This window comes from Theobroma cacao, chromosome 1 (assembly GCF_053813885.1).
Source record: "Theobroma cacao isolate CCN51 chromosome 1, ASM5381388v1, whole genome shotgun sequence".
Classification (NCBI taxonomy): domain Eukaryota; kingdom Viridiplantae; phylum Streptophyta; class Magnoliopsida; order Malvales; family Malvaceae; genus Theobroma; species Theobroma cacao.
Window position 1 is genome coordinate 10650170 of NC_142639.1, and position 18849 is coordinate 10669018.

The 18849-nt window shown below is 32.6% G+C and overlaps 1 long non-coding RNA gene across 2 annotated transcripts; it reads left to right on the forward strand.

Annotated features, from left to right (window-relative positions):
* The first annotated feature begins 14164 nt into the window (after positions 1–14164).
* LOC108662051 (uncharacterized) lies at positions 14165–17088 on the forward strand. 2 transcript variants are annotated; one of them, XR_016024145.1, is made up of 3 exons: positions 14165–14276; positions 14769–14954; positions 16377–17088. It is a non-coding gene; the product is annotated as an uncharacterized LOC108662051 (long non-coding RNA). The 2 variants fall into 2 exon arrangements; XR_001927824.2 differs by lacking the exon at positions 16377–17088 and adding an exon at positions 15999–16155.
* Positions 17089–18849: the final 1761 nt, after the last annotated feature.

An 18849-nucleotide genomic window follows, 5' to 3' on the forward strand; every position in this document is an offset into this window, starting at 1 on the left:
TAATGGTCAAAGACATGACTCAAAATATCATTTTAGAAATACCTTTTATCTCATTGTTAAAACCCTATGAGGTTACTCACCAAGTAATTACTACCAAAATATTAAAAACTAAAATAAGTTTTCCTTTTGTAGAAAAACCAAAAATCAGAAATATCAATTTACTAAAATCCCTATCAATTTACACAAATCAAATTAATTCTTTAATTAATTTTAAGCAAAATCAAATCACATATCTAAAGAAAGAAATTTCTTTCAACAAAATTAATCAACAGCTAAACACTAATGAAGTTAAACAACAAATTGAACAAATTAAAAAAGAAATAGAAGATACGATCTGTTCTGATATTCCAAATGCTTTTTGGGACAGAAAAAAACATCAGGTAGAATTCCCATATGTAAAAGATTTTAATGAAAAGCAAATCCCTACAAAAGCAAGTGTAACACCCCGTACCCCGTATAGTAGCTAACTTAACCATCTCGGTAGGACAAAGGACTAGTTGATACGACTTTACGTGCTAAAGAGTGAGAAAGGGAAAAAGGAATGCCCAAGAGTAAAATATTTCGCACACGTGAAAATAATAATTAAAAAATAAATAAATAATATCTTTGTCCGAGACGAATTAGCAAGCTAAAAGATGATTTGGAGGTAAATTGGGAAATACTAAGATGTTTCGGGACTAGAGGCGACAAGTGAAAAATTTTGAAATAAAATAATATTTTATTTGATAAAATAATATTAAAATATTAATATATAATCGGATGTTGGAATTAGTCAGGAAGAAAAATTATGTGATCAATTCAAGTAGGAGAGAAGAAGTAAGGAAGAATTTTGGAGAAAAACGACGGTAATTGTACCCGCTTGATTTTATTAAATTGAGCTAATGCGGGTAAGTAAATATTCAAATATTATAGTGATACTGTGTTGAAAGGCAACTTTGATATTTCGATTGTATATGTGTAAAGGAGTAAAGATAGAAGGAAATTGGAACTTTTAAAAGTGTCGGAAGGACCGAATTTTAAAATACGAAAGTTGGGGTTTGTGTAGTAAATAAAATGAAGTTGAGGATTTATATGTAAATTTTAATAATGGAAGGGAATAAAATAAATAATAAAAATAATAGAAAAATAAAATATATATAATTAAAAAAAAAAGACCCACATGGGCAGTCGCCCATGTGGTCAATTAAGAAGTCCACAAAATAATTTTTGTGGAGAATGGTGGTAGGGGCCGACCTAAAGAAGCAAAGAAGAAAAAAGGAGAAGCAATGATGGGGTGAGGCCGACCAAGAGAAATAAAAGAAGAAAGGAGAAGAAAGAAAGAGAGAAAGGGAGAGCGGCGTGCTGGAGAAGAAGAAAGAAGAAAGAAGAGAGAGGGAGAACAGCGACGTGTCGGAGCAGAAGAAAAAGAAGAAGGAAGAAAGAGGGAGAGTAGCGGGGTGCTGAAGAAGAAGGAAGAAAGAGAAGAAAAAGAAGAAGGAAGAGAGAGAGAGAGAGCAACGGTGCCAGAGGATAAGGAAGATGGAGAAGAAAAAAAAGAAGAAAAAGAAAGAGGGAAGGAATAAAGAAAAAGAAAGAAAAGTATAAGAGAAACACCGGCTGGAAGGAAAGCCAACAGCAAGGGAAGAAATGAAAGGAAGAGATAGAGAAGGAAAAAGAATGGCAGCATAAAATATATATATATATATTAAATGGGTTACAATATTTAAGAGAAATAAGTAAAGGTAGTGCACTACAGTGGCAGGTCGAAAGAAATAACGAGCGACCGGCAAGAAGGAATAGCTAGATACGTCTTCAAATTAATAGCGATGTGGTATCCCGCCATTGTGAGGTGAGTAGGAGGTATCGATTTTAAAATTTTCATATTTGTATATATGCATGTATATTTTACTTTAAATGCAAAATTATGGATAACATGAGCTGTTAAAAATTTTAGGAGATTGTGGATGCAAGTTATTTTTAAAAATTATTTTGGATATATGTATAGGTAAAATTATATACGTAAAGTGTTTTGAAAATCGAGAAACAAGCCTTTCACATTGTTTTACATCAAAATCTGTACCTTATATTTGTGCAGTGTGCATTCATGATTATATTACTTATTCACTATGGAAAGAATTACGAGTTTCAAAACCTAAAGAGATTTTAGTCTCGAGCAGGAAATCAAATAAAATTTATGATCACGCTACCACGTAATAACATCCGGGAGCCTCACTCCACCGGATCCCACATGCCATGGCAGTCTCAACGATGTTTGCTAACATCAAAAAATCAAGCGGTCACAACTGCGTAATCATCTATTGGCCTAGCCACGCATACATATATCACAGACCGTGGCCCCCATCATGCCTAACCGTCCGTCAGTGACCTAAAGGTTATCTAGTTAAAACTCACTCGTGCACGAGGGTCACACTTAACCGATGTGACATCTGACCTACTCTCGACACTCTCGGTTTGTCAAAAACGTTTTAGAAATTACATTACGTCCTTGAAAATTCATGTCAAAATTATTTCCAAAGCATCCAATATTGTGTATTATAAAATCTATCACTTTCTCAAAATAAAATTTATAAATGAATTTCAAAACAATAATTTGCATGGTGAATGAGCAATATAATCATGAATGCACACTGTACAAATATAAGGCACATATTTTGATGTAAAATGGTGTGAAAGGCTTGTTTCCCGGTTTTCAAAACACTTTACGTATATAATTTTACCTATACATATATCCAAAACAATTTCTAAAAATAACTTGCATCCACAATCTCCTAAAATTTTTAACAGCTCATGTTATCCATAATTTTGCATTTAAAGTAAAATATACATACATATATACAAATACGAAAATTTTAAAATCGACACCCCCTACTCACCTCACAATAACGGGATACTACATCGCTATTAGTTCGAAGACGTATCTAGCTATTCCTTCTTGCCAGTCGCTTGTTATTTCTTCCGACCTGCCACTGTAGTGCACCACCTTTACTTATTTCTCTTGAATATTGAAACCCACTTAATATATATATATATATATTTTTTTTTTTTATGCTGCCATTTTTTTTCCTTTTCTATCTCTTCCTCTCTTTTCTCCCCTTACTGTTGACCTTTCTTCTAGTCGGTGTTTCTCTTCTACTATTCTTTCTTTTTCTTTCTTCCTTCCCTCTCTTTTTTTCTTCTTCTTTTTCTTCTCCCTCTTCCTTATCCTCTGGCACCACTACTCTCCCTCTCTATTCTTACTTCTTTTTTTTCTCTCTCTTTCTTCTCCTCCGGCACGCCATTGCTCTCCCTCTCTCTTCCTTTTTTTTTTCTTCTCTCTTTTTTTTCTCTCCCTTCCTTCTCCTTCGGCACGTCGCTGCTCTCCCCCTCTCTTTCTTTTTCTTTTTCTTCTCTCTTTTTTTTCTCCTCCAACATGTCACTGTTCTCCTTCTCTCTTCCTTCTTCTTTCTTCTTCTCTCTCTTTCTTCTCCTCCAGCACACTGCTCTCCCTTTCTCTCTTTCTTTTTCTCTTTCTTTCTTCTCCTTTCTTCTTTTATTTCTCTTGGTCGACCTCACCCAATCATTTCTTCTCCTTCTTTCTTCTTTGCTTCTTTAGGCCGGCCCCTACCACCATTCTCTACAAAAATTATTTTGTGGACTTCCTAATTAACCACATGGGCTGCAGCCCATGTGGGCCTCTTTTTTTTTTTTTTTAATTATATATATATTTTATTTTTTTATTATTTATTTTATTATTTATTTATTTTATTCTCTTTCATTATTAAAATTTACATATAAATCCTCAACTTCATTTTATTTACTACATAAACCCCAACTTTCGTAGTTTAAAATTCGATCCTTTGGACATGTTTAAAAGTTTCAATTTTCTTCTATCTTTACTCCTTTACACGTATACAACCGAAATATCAAAGTTGCCTTTCAACACGGTATCACCATTATATTTGAATATTTACTTACCCGCGTTAACTCGATTTAATAAAATCACGCGAGTACAATTATCGTCATTTTTCTCCAAAATTCTTCCTTACGTCTTCTCCCCCACTTGAATTGATCATATAAGTTTTCTTCCTGACTAATTCCAACATCTGATTAAATATTAATATTTTAATATTATTTTATCAAATAAATATTATTTTATTTCAAAATTTTTCACTTGTAGCCTCTAGTCCCGAAACATCTTAGTATTTTCCAATTTACCTCCAAATCATCTTTTAGCTAGCTAATTCATCCCAGACAAAGATATTATTTATTTTTTTTTTAATTATTATTTTCACGCATGCAAAATATTTTACTCTTGAGCATTCTTTTCGCCCTTTCTCACTCTTTAGCACGCAAACTCGTATCAACTAGTCCATCATCCTATCGAGACGGTTAAGTTAGCTACCATACGGGGTACGAGGTGTTACAATCTCCCCCACTTAAATAGAATTCGTCCTCGAATTCACGTTAACGTTGGGTCGTTAATTCCAATCTAGGCTCCTATTTCATTCCTTTTTCGATAAGGAATTTTGGTTTATCCATCTCGTTTACCTTCAGTTCAATTAGAATACTTCATTTATGTCTATTATCATCTTTTAGAATCACATTGGTGGTACCTTCCACAACTATTATAGCTTATTATTAAGATGTCGAGTGTGCCTTTATCTCCATCATTAACTTTGATTTATAACTCCATCTCAATCAGATCAATTTTGATCACATATTATATTTATATATAACTAATCACCATCTCATTACTTCGTTCCTTGTCGAACTTCTCGACATTCATTCATTCATTCTATCCCTACACCATATTTGGTGGCTTACAGCATCATAAACATGCCATGTTCATTCCTGTATGTATCCTCAACGTCGGGGAAAATTAACGTCTTCAATTATCCCCATATACTTCTTATTTATCTTGCACTTATGCAACTTCAATCTTCTCCATCTTTCCATTAATTACACGTTCACAAATTCACACTTTTACCTCATTCTTAATTTAATACAGTTCAAATTGTGTAGAAAGGCAATTCACTTGTCAATCTTTATTTTCAATTGTAATTCTTTCATTCGCCATTAAATTCTTTTCAGCAATTCTAGCCCTTCATGTTTTAAACTATATTATCATTATTAGGACTTAGAACTTTTTGACCATCTTGGACAAAATTAGGTTTCATCTTTCTTACTCAATCCCGCCGAATTCTTTCATTATAATATTATCGCCATTTATTCTCCATCTATAGCTCTATTGCCGCATAAAGAATTTAGCGTAATTATGAAATAGCACTTCATTTATTCTTGCATCTTGATCATATAATTCCATCTTGACTATTATTCCGAAATTCTCTTTATACCCATATTGGTCAATTTTTCTTATGATATCTTTTGTCGTTATACCATTTACACAACTCGTCAGATATATTGTGTTCAAAACTCATATTACTAAAAATAATTCTTCACTTCCATCGGTTACACATGCAATTCCACATATACATACATATATTCATTTAAATGTCAATATTCATCACCATATAGAGGTGTCCTTGTCAACTATATTTGGATTGGATTTCCTTCTTTTTTTTTCAATTCTGACATTTTTAGTTTATCCTTCTAATTCACTTCCAAAGATCATATTTAGTCCACGAACATTAGATCATAATCAATTTCCAAATTACTTCTTGGATAGTTAAGGTTTCATCCATCTTACATCTTACCATACGTCATTTCTCATGTAATCCATATGAACCCACATTATGCCTATGCATAATTTCACATAATTTACATGTTTAAATCCTTCCTTACCATTTCCAATCATATATATAAATTTCATTATACCATGTATCCTTACATCACCATGTCATTATCCATATCTCAATCGATAAATATCATTTCCATCTAATGATAATTCGGTATCCGTATATGCTTTACGTCTTATAGATCCGTCCAACTTCATCTTTACTTGATCACTGCATCTTCTGTAATATCACAATTCCTAAAAGTCACCTTCCTTTCTTAATTACCCATTTTACTTCCAACATATAGGTCCTTATTCATTTCAATATTACTTTGTCACTTAAAATTTAGATTCATCGAGGTCGTGTACACTTCTTGCATTTTTGAATACTAATTTCCACATTAGGGAATTTTCATTAACCAGCTTCATTATCGGGATCACCTTCGATCATCTTGTACTATTCCTTTACACCAATATACCATTATTTTCCCTTTTTGCATCTACATAACCAACGCTAGTAATTATAAAACTTGAGATAGGGTTTACTTAAATATTCCTCAATATCATTGTCAACATCCAAGTTCAACTCGCATCAATGACCACGTAACCTATGCTTTAACCATTAAGTTCCCTAGGCAATTCCATATACCACATTTCCTTATCGGACATGAGAAATATACCAAAGTAATGTTAACCATCATTCGATTAATACTCGTAATTGCAAAACGTGAAACAAGAGTATGCCTGAGTACTTCTCAATGTCATTACAAGTATTCACTTCCAACTTACTTCTTCTTTTTTGTAACTCCACAATTTAAAACTTCTTTTATAAGATTCGTAGTGGATTCTTTTTGAGTATTACCTTATGAATACCCACCTTGAGCTTATATCTCTCAGCCTATGACTACATAACCCGTGGTTTAATCATTAGGCTTGGTAGCAAGTTTCAAACTACCACGTCATATCAATGTGCATACAAAATTCACCAAAGTAATATTAGTCATCGTCCTTGGCACATATAGTTTGGTATATTCCTTTCAAAAATTTTATCCACTTCTAATTACTTGGGCACTTATTTGTTCGTTAGTCCTTTAAACAATTTGGTCTATAAGCATGTACTCATCCTCCAAGAAATGTAATAGTATTCACTTCCACTCACCCATCAATTTATTTTCGTAGTTTCTAATATGCCACATAATTAACATTGTCTTATCACTAGTCTTTTTGCCTTTAATCATATCGTAATAAGATTGCAGAACTTCTTAACGATACAGTAAGTTCGTTCTGTTGTTATGCCAACCTCAAATTCCTTCACAATTTCCTCACTTAGTATTAACGTCTCTTTATATCTTAGTATACATCTTTAGTCCACTCAATATTCCTCTTAATTCTTCACGTTACAATTTACCTCAGTAACTTTCCAATTTCCCATTTTTACTTCCATCCCACGATATCTAAGTCAATGAAGAAACCTATCAATTCATGTATCGTTCTTCTAATCGTTTAAATCTCCATATAATAACGTTCAATATCGAGGTCAATGACCTGAATTCAACTTGTACATTTATCTTGCATATTTTTCGCACCTCGTTCATGCATCCAATACATGAGATATTCCTAGCGTCATGGCGCCAGACAGTTGGTACTATGGCAGTGCAGCTATCAAAAATTTCTTCCACAAGGAAGTTCTCCTGCCTTTAAGATTATTACGTCAATCTTTCTCAACCATATGGCTTCTCTTTAAGCCTTTACCACAATTTCCTTATCCATTTGTAGTCCTTTACTTATCACATACACTAGGTTCAGTTAACACCTTTAAGCTCATCCTATCTCTTAGCATTGTGATTAGTCAAGCAAGTCTCACTTAAAACAACCTTTCCATATGGCATGATAAATTTTTCAATTATATACTGCCACCCATAATTATTCATCATTTCTAGTGTTCCATGATTCCTTTAATATTTAGAACTAATTGCCTTTCTCGTCTTGCAACTCATGTAATTCAACCATTTCAACTTAAAATTATCATGAGATTTGTCCATCTTAACAATTCTCCTTATGTTTACATTATTATTTCAAAAGTTGAGAATTTATTATTCCCCTATTCTCACCATCACCTCTAATGATATATATCATGTCAATTATCTTCACCTAGTATCGTGGCATTATGTGCCTCCATCCCACTAACTTTCATACTCTCAAAGAAATGGTTAAGAAACTCACAAACTTTTACCAATAATAATCTCATGCAACCATTCATAACAGGTTCCAAACACTCAAGCACATCGTTAATTTAATTACCACCTAACCATTCCAAATCACTTAAATTTAACCATATTTTAAAGTCTCCAAACACAATATTTAAAACCATACTTTAGTTCATCTACATCACCACAGCGTCACAATCTCACTCATTTCCTTGAGGCTATATGATTTCAAAAGAATCACTGCTAGCACTCGTGCTTGTCGACTAATCGTCCTTCTCGTCCTTTTTCAGGATCTTCCTCACCGTCTTTGACCTTATTCATCCAAGCTTGCTGTTACCTCTCGAATTCCTCCCTACTAACAAGTGCAGCACCTATTCTGCAACCAAAAGGAAAGTGTCAGACAGCAGCTACCTTTCTTGGACGAATATCTCCCTTTGCAATCGCTTCTTCCGTCTTTTTCTTATCCCATTCCTTAAGTAATTTCTTCACGCCTTTTCGAATATCAAAGCTATTCTGACTTTCGAGGCTTTTACTACTTTCGAGACTTTTCCCACTACGAAACATTATTTCCACTCCCAGTGAAATCCGTTCACCAAGAAGTTGGAGTGACTTACTAGCTACACTTTCAACCTTTGGTGCATAATGACACCGAGCAGTGGAGTCCATCGATCCCTCATCAGCATTAGGAAACCTTTCCTATTTCTTTTCGCTACTGCTCATGTTGTGTCATAGAGGCACCTCAAACCTGTACACAAACATGCATTAATTCTTAACCTTTTTAGTACTAAGACAAAAGTAGGCTTATGGATAAAGAAGAGTTTATGTAGCCTCATTCTCTTGATTCATATTGCGCATCCACAAACCAAAAGCAGGACTCTACAGTAACTCTAACAACTCCACTAACAGACACAAGAAATCTTAAGACTCAGCTAAACTTAGGACTCTGATACCAACGTTGTAATGACCTTTCCTAGATCGCTATAGGCGTTTGAGACCTCTGGGGAATCCCGCCAAATCCCAAACAAGCCTCATTTGAGATTCTCTTTAAATTCGTTAAATATACATTCACGTACGTAAGCGAATAATAATAATTGTACTACTGTTTACTCCATTCGAAATAATAACAATTAAATAGCAATCACAAGGTCTTAACAATACATGTCCATGAGTTAACAACACTTTTCAACATCTAGCAATTTCTTTATGACACAACTTTAGGCAGCAGAGCGACTCAAGATAAAATGCTAGAAGATGCCTTTACCTATCCGTAGTGGACCGAACGAGTTGATGATTACACACTAGGCTGATCCTTGTCTGCAAAAGGAGAAATAAGAGGGGTGTGAGTCTCATAGACTCAGTGATCATCGGCTTTATGAGTAGGGCGTAGATGGAAAACAAGCAATAAGGTGGAGATTTTGAATATTAAAAATTGCAAGAGTAGATAAAAATATTTTAATTCAAACGGAGATTTGTGCCTTACATATATAAAGAAAATAATATCAAGAATTTCTTGTAAGTTGTAATCAATCAAGATGTATATCAAATCAAGGTAAGTTAAATTTTCAACAACGAAGTAAGTTAATAAGCATTTTCAATTCAAATCATTTCAAATATCATTTTAAATCTAATGTACGTGAAAAATCTCTGCCATTGAAATCATTGCACGTATTATTCCCGTCAAATCAATACAATTGAGCAAGCTCCCGCAAAATCAAATATTATTTAAAATTATGCACAAATCATAACTCCCCCTATACACGAGGATTTAAAATTCATTTCACAGTAGAAATAAAGGAGCTGCGAAAAATCGTCTAGTTCCATTTTCACCACGCAAAGAATTACGAGTTTGAAAACCTAAAAAGATTTTAGTCTTGAGTAGGAAATCAAATAAAATTCGTGGTTTTGCTACCACGTAATAACATCCGGGAGCCTCGCTCCACCGGATCCCACATGCCATGGTAGTCTCAATGATGTTGACCGATATCAGAGAATCAAGCGGTCGTAATCGCGTAATCATCTAGTGGCCTAGCCACGCATACATATATCACAAGCCGTGGCCCCTGCCACGCCTAACCGCCCTTCGACGACCCAAAGGTTCTCTAGTTAGAGCTCACTCGTGCATGAGGGTCATACTTAACTGATGTGACATTTGGCCTACTTTTGACACTCTCGGTTTGTCAAAAACGTTTTAGAAATTACATTACATCCTTGAAAATTCGTGTCAAAATTATTTCCAAAGCATCCAACATTGGGTATTATAAAATCTATCATTTTCTCAAAATACAATTTATGCATGAATTTCAAAACAATAATTTACATGGTGAATAATCAATATAATCATGAATGCACACTGCACAAATATAAGGCATATAAGGCATAGATTTTGATGTAAAACAGTGTGAAAAGCTTGTTTCTCGATTTTCAAAACACATTACGTATATAATTTTACCTATACATATATCCAAAACAATTTCTAAAATTAACTTGCATCCACAATCTCCTCAAATTTTTAACACCTCGTGTTATCCATAATTTTGTATTTAAAGTAAAATATATGTACACACATACAAATATGAAAATTTTAAAATCGACACCCCCTACTCACCTCATAATAGCGGGATATTACATCGCTATTAGTTCGAAGACGTATCTAGCTATTCCTTTTTGTCGATCGCTCGTTATTTCTTTCGACCTGCCAGTATAGTACACCACCTTTACTTATTTCTCTTGAATATTGAAACCCACTTAATATATATGTATTATTTTTTTTATGCTATCATTTTTTTCTTTCTCTATCTCTTCCTCTCCTTTTTCTCCTTACAATCGACCTTCTTTCCAGCCGACGTTTCTCTTCTACTTTTCTTTCTTTTTCTTTCTTCCTTCCCTCTTTCTTTTTCTTCTTCTTTTTTTTCTCCTTCTTCCTTGTCCTTCGGCACCGCTGCTCTCCCTCTCTCTTCCTTTTTCTTTTTTTTTCTCTCTTTTCTTTCTCCTCTTACATGTCGCTACTCTCCCTCTCTCTTCCTTCTTCTCTTCTTTCTTTTTTTTTTCTTTCTTTTTCTTCTCCTCCGACATGTCATTGTTCTCCCTCTCTCTTCCTTTTTCTTCCTCCTTCTCCCTCTTTCTCCTCTTCCAGCACGCTACCCTTCCTTTCTCTCTTTCTTTTTCTCTTTCTTTCTTCTCCTTTCCTCTTTTATTTCTTTTGGCCGGCCCTACCCCATCATTTCTTCTGCTTCTTTCTTCTTTGCTTTTTTAAGCCGGCCCCTACCTGATGGGTTTGGCTATGGATAACATGCTCAAAATACACTGCAGAAAGAAAATTAAAACTTTATAACTAAACAACAAAGACATGCGTCCACCCATAGATCACCTTGGTGATATTTAACACATAAAAGCAAAAAATAAATTATTGTTTAGAAAGTTACCTTGCCAAGTAATTTCGTAATCACAATGGCACTTTCCGAAGCAATCCCACGAACATCACAAGTAGCAAAAATCCTAGCCAATCAAGTGCTTGGCCTCCAACGGTAGTACACATGATTGCACTTGAATCTTCAACAAAAGAGGAAGTTTTTCACTATACTTTGTGCCAACAAAGAGGACAACAACTGTCTTTTTCTTCTTTTTCACAATCTTAACCGAACCTCTCTTTCACACAAAGAGAGTGGTGGCAATGAAAGAAAATGTTTTTTTTTTGACAAAAACTACGTTTTCTTCAATTGTGAAAAACTCTCATATGGAAAATAGCTAAAATGTGACTTATATAGTTAAGTTAAAATAACTTCAACTTTACAATTGAGCCCTCAATATTACAACACATTATAATATTGGGATCATTACTTAATTAAACTCTTTTAATTAACTCCTTGAAAATTAAAATCAAAATTAATTTTTTTTATATTTTTCAATCAAGGCCTTATAATTATAATTATTTATAATTATGCCAAAAACTTAATTAAACTCTTTTAATTAAGTTTATAAAAGTTAATTACCTAGCATGTGATTTAAGTCTAATTTAAATCATCACTCTCCCAATTTAATTCAAATGTAATCATTGTGTACGACCCATTAAGTTCCCAACATGTTGACAATGGAATTGATTAATGACTTAATTGATTAATATAAATTTCAATCAAATAATTTATAATCAATTTCATAGACCAAGATTGGCATCTAGCAATGCATCATGGCTACCCAATTGTTAGGAGAGTTAAAGGGTTCTTTGACAACCTTTTAGTGCACAGTCTATCGGTGTAATCATTCCCTCATCATATACCCCGGAGATGATAAGAGTTTGGTACAGTGTCTATTCTTATTGACCTCCATATTTGTTCCTGCAATTATAGCATTAATTTTATAAAGAGTCATGAAACCTTTTCAAAATCTCCATATCGCCTTGGCCAAAGACTTCAATAAGCTAATGTTAACCAAGAACTGATAGGATATGTCCTCTAAAACACTTGAGGTGATGATTCCTATCTTGACCACTCATTTGCCTTCACATGCTTCATATTATACCCAAAAGCATCATGTTTTGGCATCTGTAGGGATGAATACAAAGCATAGCACTCCACACATAGGACAACCTAGTGTCTTAAGTCTAAGAAGTATTTACACAACTGACACATGAGAAGTGTTGCATAGACACTAGAATGTATTACCAAATGCACTTCTCAAGGCGGGTTATGTTCAGTGAATTTGCTCTCCTAGGCAAGCACCTATATTCTAGTTCCAAGTATCTCTATACTTCAATCTATGAGATCGATTGCTTACTTCTAAAGTAAGGAACATAGAATATACTAGTCTCTAAGCATCATTGATGTCTAGTCTCAATGATACATTGACCAAGAACATTTTGAGATTATGCTTTGATGTATAGGAATCTCATAACTGCAACTCATTACAATTTCCTTACAAGACATATTAATCTCATGGGCTTCATCCAATTAGACTTATAGCTCATTATAATTAATGTCTTATTGATGAAGGAAAACCTCTAATCATTTAACATGAATGATACTGTTGCATGATTGGAATCAAGCCTCAACCAATCCCAATTGGCTGCAGGGCTTATCCCAACACTACCACCATTCTCCACAAAAATTATTTTGTGGACTTCCTAATTGACCACATGGGTAGCTGCCCATGTGGGTCTATTTTTTTTTCATTATATATATATATATTTTTATATATTTTTTCTATTATTTTTATTATTTATTTTATTCCTTTCTATTATTAAAATTTACATATAAATCCTCAACTTCATTTTATTTACTACACAAACCCCAACTTTCGTATTTTAAAATTTAGTCATTCTGACACATTTAAAAGTTTCAATTTCCTTTTATCTTTACTCCATTGGTTTGGGCCATTGAGAGAAATTCTCCCTCCAAAAATAGACCAACTATATGAAAACTTTCTTTAAAATTTTCAACTTGAAGAAAATCAGGCAAATTTACATGTTTCTATTCATTTCTTCTCATAATTAATTATATCATGAATTACGTTGTGGGATTATTCCTATGACACTGATCCCCATTTCGGAGCCCCGATGGTAATCAAATCATTCAAAACAAAATGGTGAGACAAATTTGATGACACAAAGTATGACAATCAATATCTTCTAACATGGTTTGAGAAGAATCAAAAATTGTGCAAAAATCTTCAAACTTCACAAGAAAATGCAAGATTTCTGCAAGCAAAATCCCAAGCCAGTGCCATGCTTGCCCAAGCAAAAATGAAGACTGAGTATAAGAGGATAATAGCAGAAATGTTAAGTTCTCTAAACTCAAATGAATAACAAGAAAAAGAAGAATCTACCTCATCTAGAGCCATTGCAAATCTCTCCCAAGATGAGGACTATATTCCTCCAAGAATAAGAAAATAAAAGTAGACTCTCTGCCTGCAACATTTGGAAAAGTAGATTTCTTGCCACCAAAAGAAAGCAAAAAATACCATAAAGCAAACAGTGATAATCATCACCGAAAGCAGATTCCCTGCCAAAGCAAAAAAGGTCATAAAGCAAACAGTGACAAACATCACAAAGTGCACAGTGAAAAAGGGAACATAGTAAAAAGTAGATTTTCTGCAGCCTCTAAAAAAGCATCACGAGGTGCACAGTGAAAGACACAATAAAAAAATAGATTCTCTGCAGATGAAATTCAAATTCAAATGTAATTAAAATGTAAATGTAAGACAAGATCTTTTATATAATGCCTCAAGTAAAAAGAAAGTCTCAAAGTTCTTAAAACAAGGGGTTCCAAGAACTAAAACTTCTCCCTTGATTCTCTTGTATTTCTCAAATATCTATTTCAATATATTTTCATCAAAATATTTTCATCATCCAGTGCTCATTCCTGGTGAGTTTTGGTATCAGAGCTAGGTTTTTCTTTTATTGAATCTTTTAATTTTTGAAGGTATTCTTTCTTTACGGTTGGATCTTGTATTTTATCAATAATTTCAATCATGAATTCTTGGTTTTTTGTCAATACATGAATTAGATTTTTTCTTTCAGTTGAAGATTGAGATGTGGTATGTATGTCATTTATTTGTAATTTTTTGAAGATTCACTATCAGTCGTTTCATCAGTATTAGATGTCAATGTTTCTAAAAGTATTTCATTGATTTTTTGTTTAGTTTCTTGTCCTAGTTGGAGTTCGTTAATTTTCTTTCTTATTTTGTAATATTTCGAAATATGACCAATTTTCCACATATAAAGTATTTTACTGTTTTGTCTATGTTACTAGATTTGTTTTGTTTCTGTCTTTGTTTCCTATATTTTTTGTATTTTAGCTTCTAATAATATTCTTGAAGGTTTTTCTTATGTTTTCTTTGTTTTGTTGTTTTTGCAGAGCAACAAGGATTTGAGGAAAAAAATTCATTTCTGATATTGAATTATTGACAGAACGATCCTAATTCTTTTGCACATAGTTTTCTTTCTTTCTTTAATTGTTTTTGAAGTTTTAAATCTTGACAGATTTTTAGTCCTTCCTTTTGGATAAAACTTATGAGTTCTCCGTATGCAAGATTTTCATAAGGTATTATTCCTTCATGGGTTTCTCTTATCTGATTCCTAACCTTTTCTCTTAATAATGTAAGAAGTCCAACTAAGAATTTTTCTTTCCAAAAAGGTTGATTATTGTCTGATCTTTGCATTACTCTTGTCATAAACATGTCTTTATACCATTTGACGTCAGTTCATTTTGTGCATTTTAAATTTGATAGTAATTCTGAATTTTTATCTCTTAAGTGAGAAGGACCTCCTACGAAGTGTTTAGATATTAAGAAGATGAGAGTTACAATAGCATCTTGTATCTCTCTTCCTTGATTGTCTAAAATAATATTTCCTTCATTATCTTTTTTGGTAGCTTTTAATATTTCTTGTTGTTGGTTTGTTGTAAGATAATTATCCCACCATCCTTTTAGTTGTCCTGTAAATCCAACAACTAAAAAGTGTGCTATAGCATGATCTGTGATTTGACCAGTTTGGTTTTAGGTTTTGCAAACATTCGAAACCATTGTCATTTGTTTGAGTGTGTTGAGAATATTATATTCAAACATTCCATCTATGTTCCATTCATAAATGGTATTAGCATTATATTTATTTTGGAATGTTAGTTTTTCTTCAATATTTAAATCTGGGGCTGTTATTTTGGGATAATAAGATTTTTGTGGTTCCTTCCAAATCATTTTATTAATTTGTTGATTATCTAATTCTTCTGAATAAATTTGTGTTTCTATTGTACGAATTGTGCGAGATTGTTGTGTTGGAGTTTTTGGGATTATTAGTCCTGAGTTTTGACTTTCTAGAGCATCAATTCTATCTAGTATTTCTTTTAAAAATTGATTTTGTTATTCTTGGTGATATTTCTTTGGAACCTCAAATAGTGTGAATACTGGTTTTGAAGTTTCTGGTTTGTATTCTTCTGTTGATAAATTTTGAGAACGTTTAGGTTGGTTTTCAACTAAGATTTCTATTTTGTCTAATTGTTGTGATATAATGTGTAGATTTAAGTTTGTATAATTATTTTGTTCGACTATCATTTTTATGCCTTTTGAGGAAACATTTTTTCTTGTTTCAGGAGCTCTAATTCTTAATGGAGTGCTCTAATTCCTATGTTTTTATGTACATATCAGACTTCTGTTAAAGGGAGATGTTGTGATTCTATTTCTCCTTTGTTAATTTGCCAATTATTACCAGTTTTTGTGGTATTTATTGACTGAGTATCATAATGATTGTCAAACCATTCAAAGAATTCTATTAAGATTTTGTACTTATTCATGAAATTGTAATATTCTTCTAGTATTTCATCTTTTTGTTGATCTTAATTTTTGAAATAATTTTCTCTTTTTTGTTTATTTTTCTTTGAATAAAAATGTTTTCTGCACCATTCCTTGTCAATTTTAAATTCCTTTTCTAGTACAAATATTTCTGAATTTTGTTCATTATTTGCGTTCAGATTTGGATTATTTGTCGTTGAAGAGTATGTTGGTGACATGTTGGGAGAGTTTGTTGAACTATTTTCTTGTGTGCTGTAAATGGGTTGAGGTATGTTTAAGGAGTTGTCTACTCCATGTAAATGGGATGATTTTCATCATCCCTTTGCCTTTGAACTGGTTTTTATTTCTCAAAATGCCCCACAGAATCTGCCTCATCTAGAGCCACTACAGATCTCTCCCAAGATGAAGACTATATTCCTCCAACAAGAAAAAAATAAAAGCAAGCTCATTGCCAACAACATCTGGAAAAGCAAATTTCCTGCCACCAAAAGAAAACAAAAAATACCATAAAGCAAACAGTGACAATCACCACCGAAAGCAGATTCCCTGCCAAAGTAGAAAAGGCCAAAAAGCAAACAGTGACAAGCATCACAAAGTGCACAATGAAAAAAGGAACATAGTAAAAAGCAGATTCTCTGCAGCCTCTAAAAAAGCATCAAGAAGTGCATAGTGAAAAGCACACAGTAAAAAAGCATATTCTCTGCAGATGAAATTCAAATTCAAATGTAATTAAAATGTAAATGTAAGACAATGTCGTCTATATAAGTCCTCAAGTAAAAAGAAAGTCTTAGAGTTCTTAGAACAAAGGGTTTCAAGAACCAAAACTTCTCCCTTGATTCTCTTGTATTTCTCAAATATCTATTTCAATATATTTTCATCTTCATCATTCGATGCTCATTCCTGGTTTATATATATATATATATATATATATCAATTCATAGTGGCCTAAGTGGCGTATATATAATCTTTGAATTCAAACTAGTATTTTCAGCACTCAACAGCCAATGTTACTCATAATAAACTTGAAAAGTAAGTTACTTTGAAGGAAGTGGTTTGTATTAAATGCTGAATTAGAAAACCAAGTACATGTATATGGAAAGTAGACAGGCATGAAACATGTGCAAGTACGAGCGGCCCTACTAAAACAGATCACCACATCACTGATCACACAACAAATCCAGTGCCTTGCATTTGCATTTAGACATCCATTAAAAGGTTATAATTTCTCCCCAAATCATTGAATTATTAAATGACTACTTTTTATTCACTATGAAATTAAAGTTAAGATAAGATTTAGGTATAGATTGATTCCATTGTCAAATTCTTTTCATAAAAAATAGTTTAAAAAACTAAGTTGAAAATCATATAATAAATAATTTGATAAAACTTGTTGAATAGTAAAGCATATAAATATTTACATAATTTGTGTAAATCTTTCCTTTATTTAACAAGCTAAACATTTCATTAATTTTTATTTTCTAAAATTCAATTTTTAAAATATTATTATCAACAAAATTTTGTCCAAAATGATATTTAAAATTTAAAAATAAGATACGTTTTAATTTAATTTTTGAAGTATTAATTTTGGTGGAATTTCTGTCAAAAATATTAGGAAAAACCTATTGTTGAAACATGTTTTATTTTTTTGCAGATTAGTGGTCTGCATTTGTCAAACCCTGTTCTATAAAATAATTACGACGTCATTTACATGCTCAATAGAATGTTTGCATATTTAGAAAGTTCGAGGAATCGTTAAAAGACGATATTACCCCTAATAGTACCATTAAGTCGATTAAGCCTTGAACTAGTTCAAATAGGAATTTTAAGGTGAAATTAAGAGTTTCACAGTTCATGGATGACTCAAAATGGTAATTCGGAGTTCGAGGATCAATTTGGAGTCAAATCGAAATTTTCACTGTTCAAGGGCAAAATGGTTATTTGCCACTTGGGGACAAAATGAAAATTTTTAGAAAAGATTTTCTTTGGCCCCATTTGACTTATTGGAGTATGATTTGAGTATTAGAGTATGATTTGAGATTTAGAAGTGAAAATTTTTAATTCTGGTATAATTTGGAGTATATGGGTGAAATGGTAATTTTACCACTCCGGGGGCAAATCGGTAAATTTTCACCTCGACATTTGTCTAGACCAAGGAATTTTATTCATCATGAAAATAGATAAACATGAGAAATGTGTGGTGGAGAATTAAAGAATTAAAAGTCAAATATTTAAAATTTGAACCAATAAGGAAATGTTATGTGTCATGTTTTTATTATTTTATTATTTCTTTATAAAAAGGTAAAAAATCAGCCCATTTCTCCCATAGTGATCAGCCAAACCAGAAGAGAAGAGAAACCAAGGAAGAACAAACCCTAGGTGGGAAAAATCAAAGAGAAAGTGTTGGAATTCAAGGATTTGATCAAGCAAAGGTAAAATTTCTTTGATTTTGCTAGTGATTTACCTTACCCATGCATTTTCCCTTAATTTTCATGGTTAAATTACATGTTTTCATGATGAATTCATGGCTGGTCAAAATGGGTATAGAGAGAGAATGATCTTGGATTGGTTTGATTTTTAGGTATGTTAGTGTTTTTAGGTGATTAATGATGTGTAGCATGAAAACAAGTGAAGAAAACCACCAAAGGTTTGGTG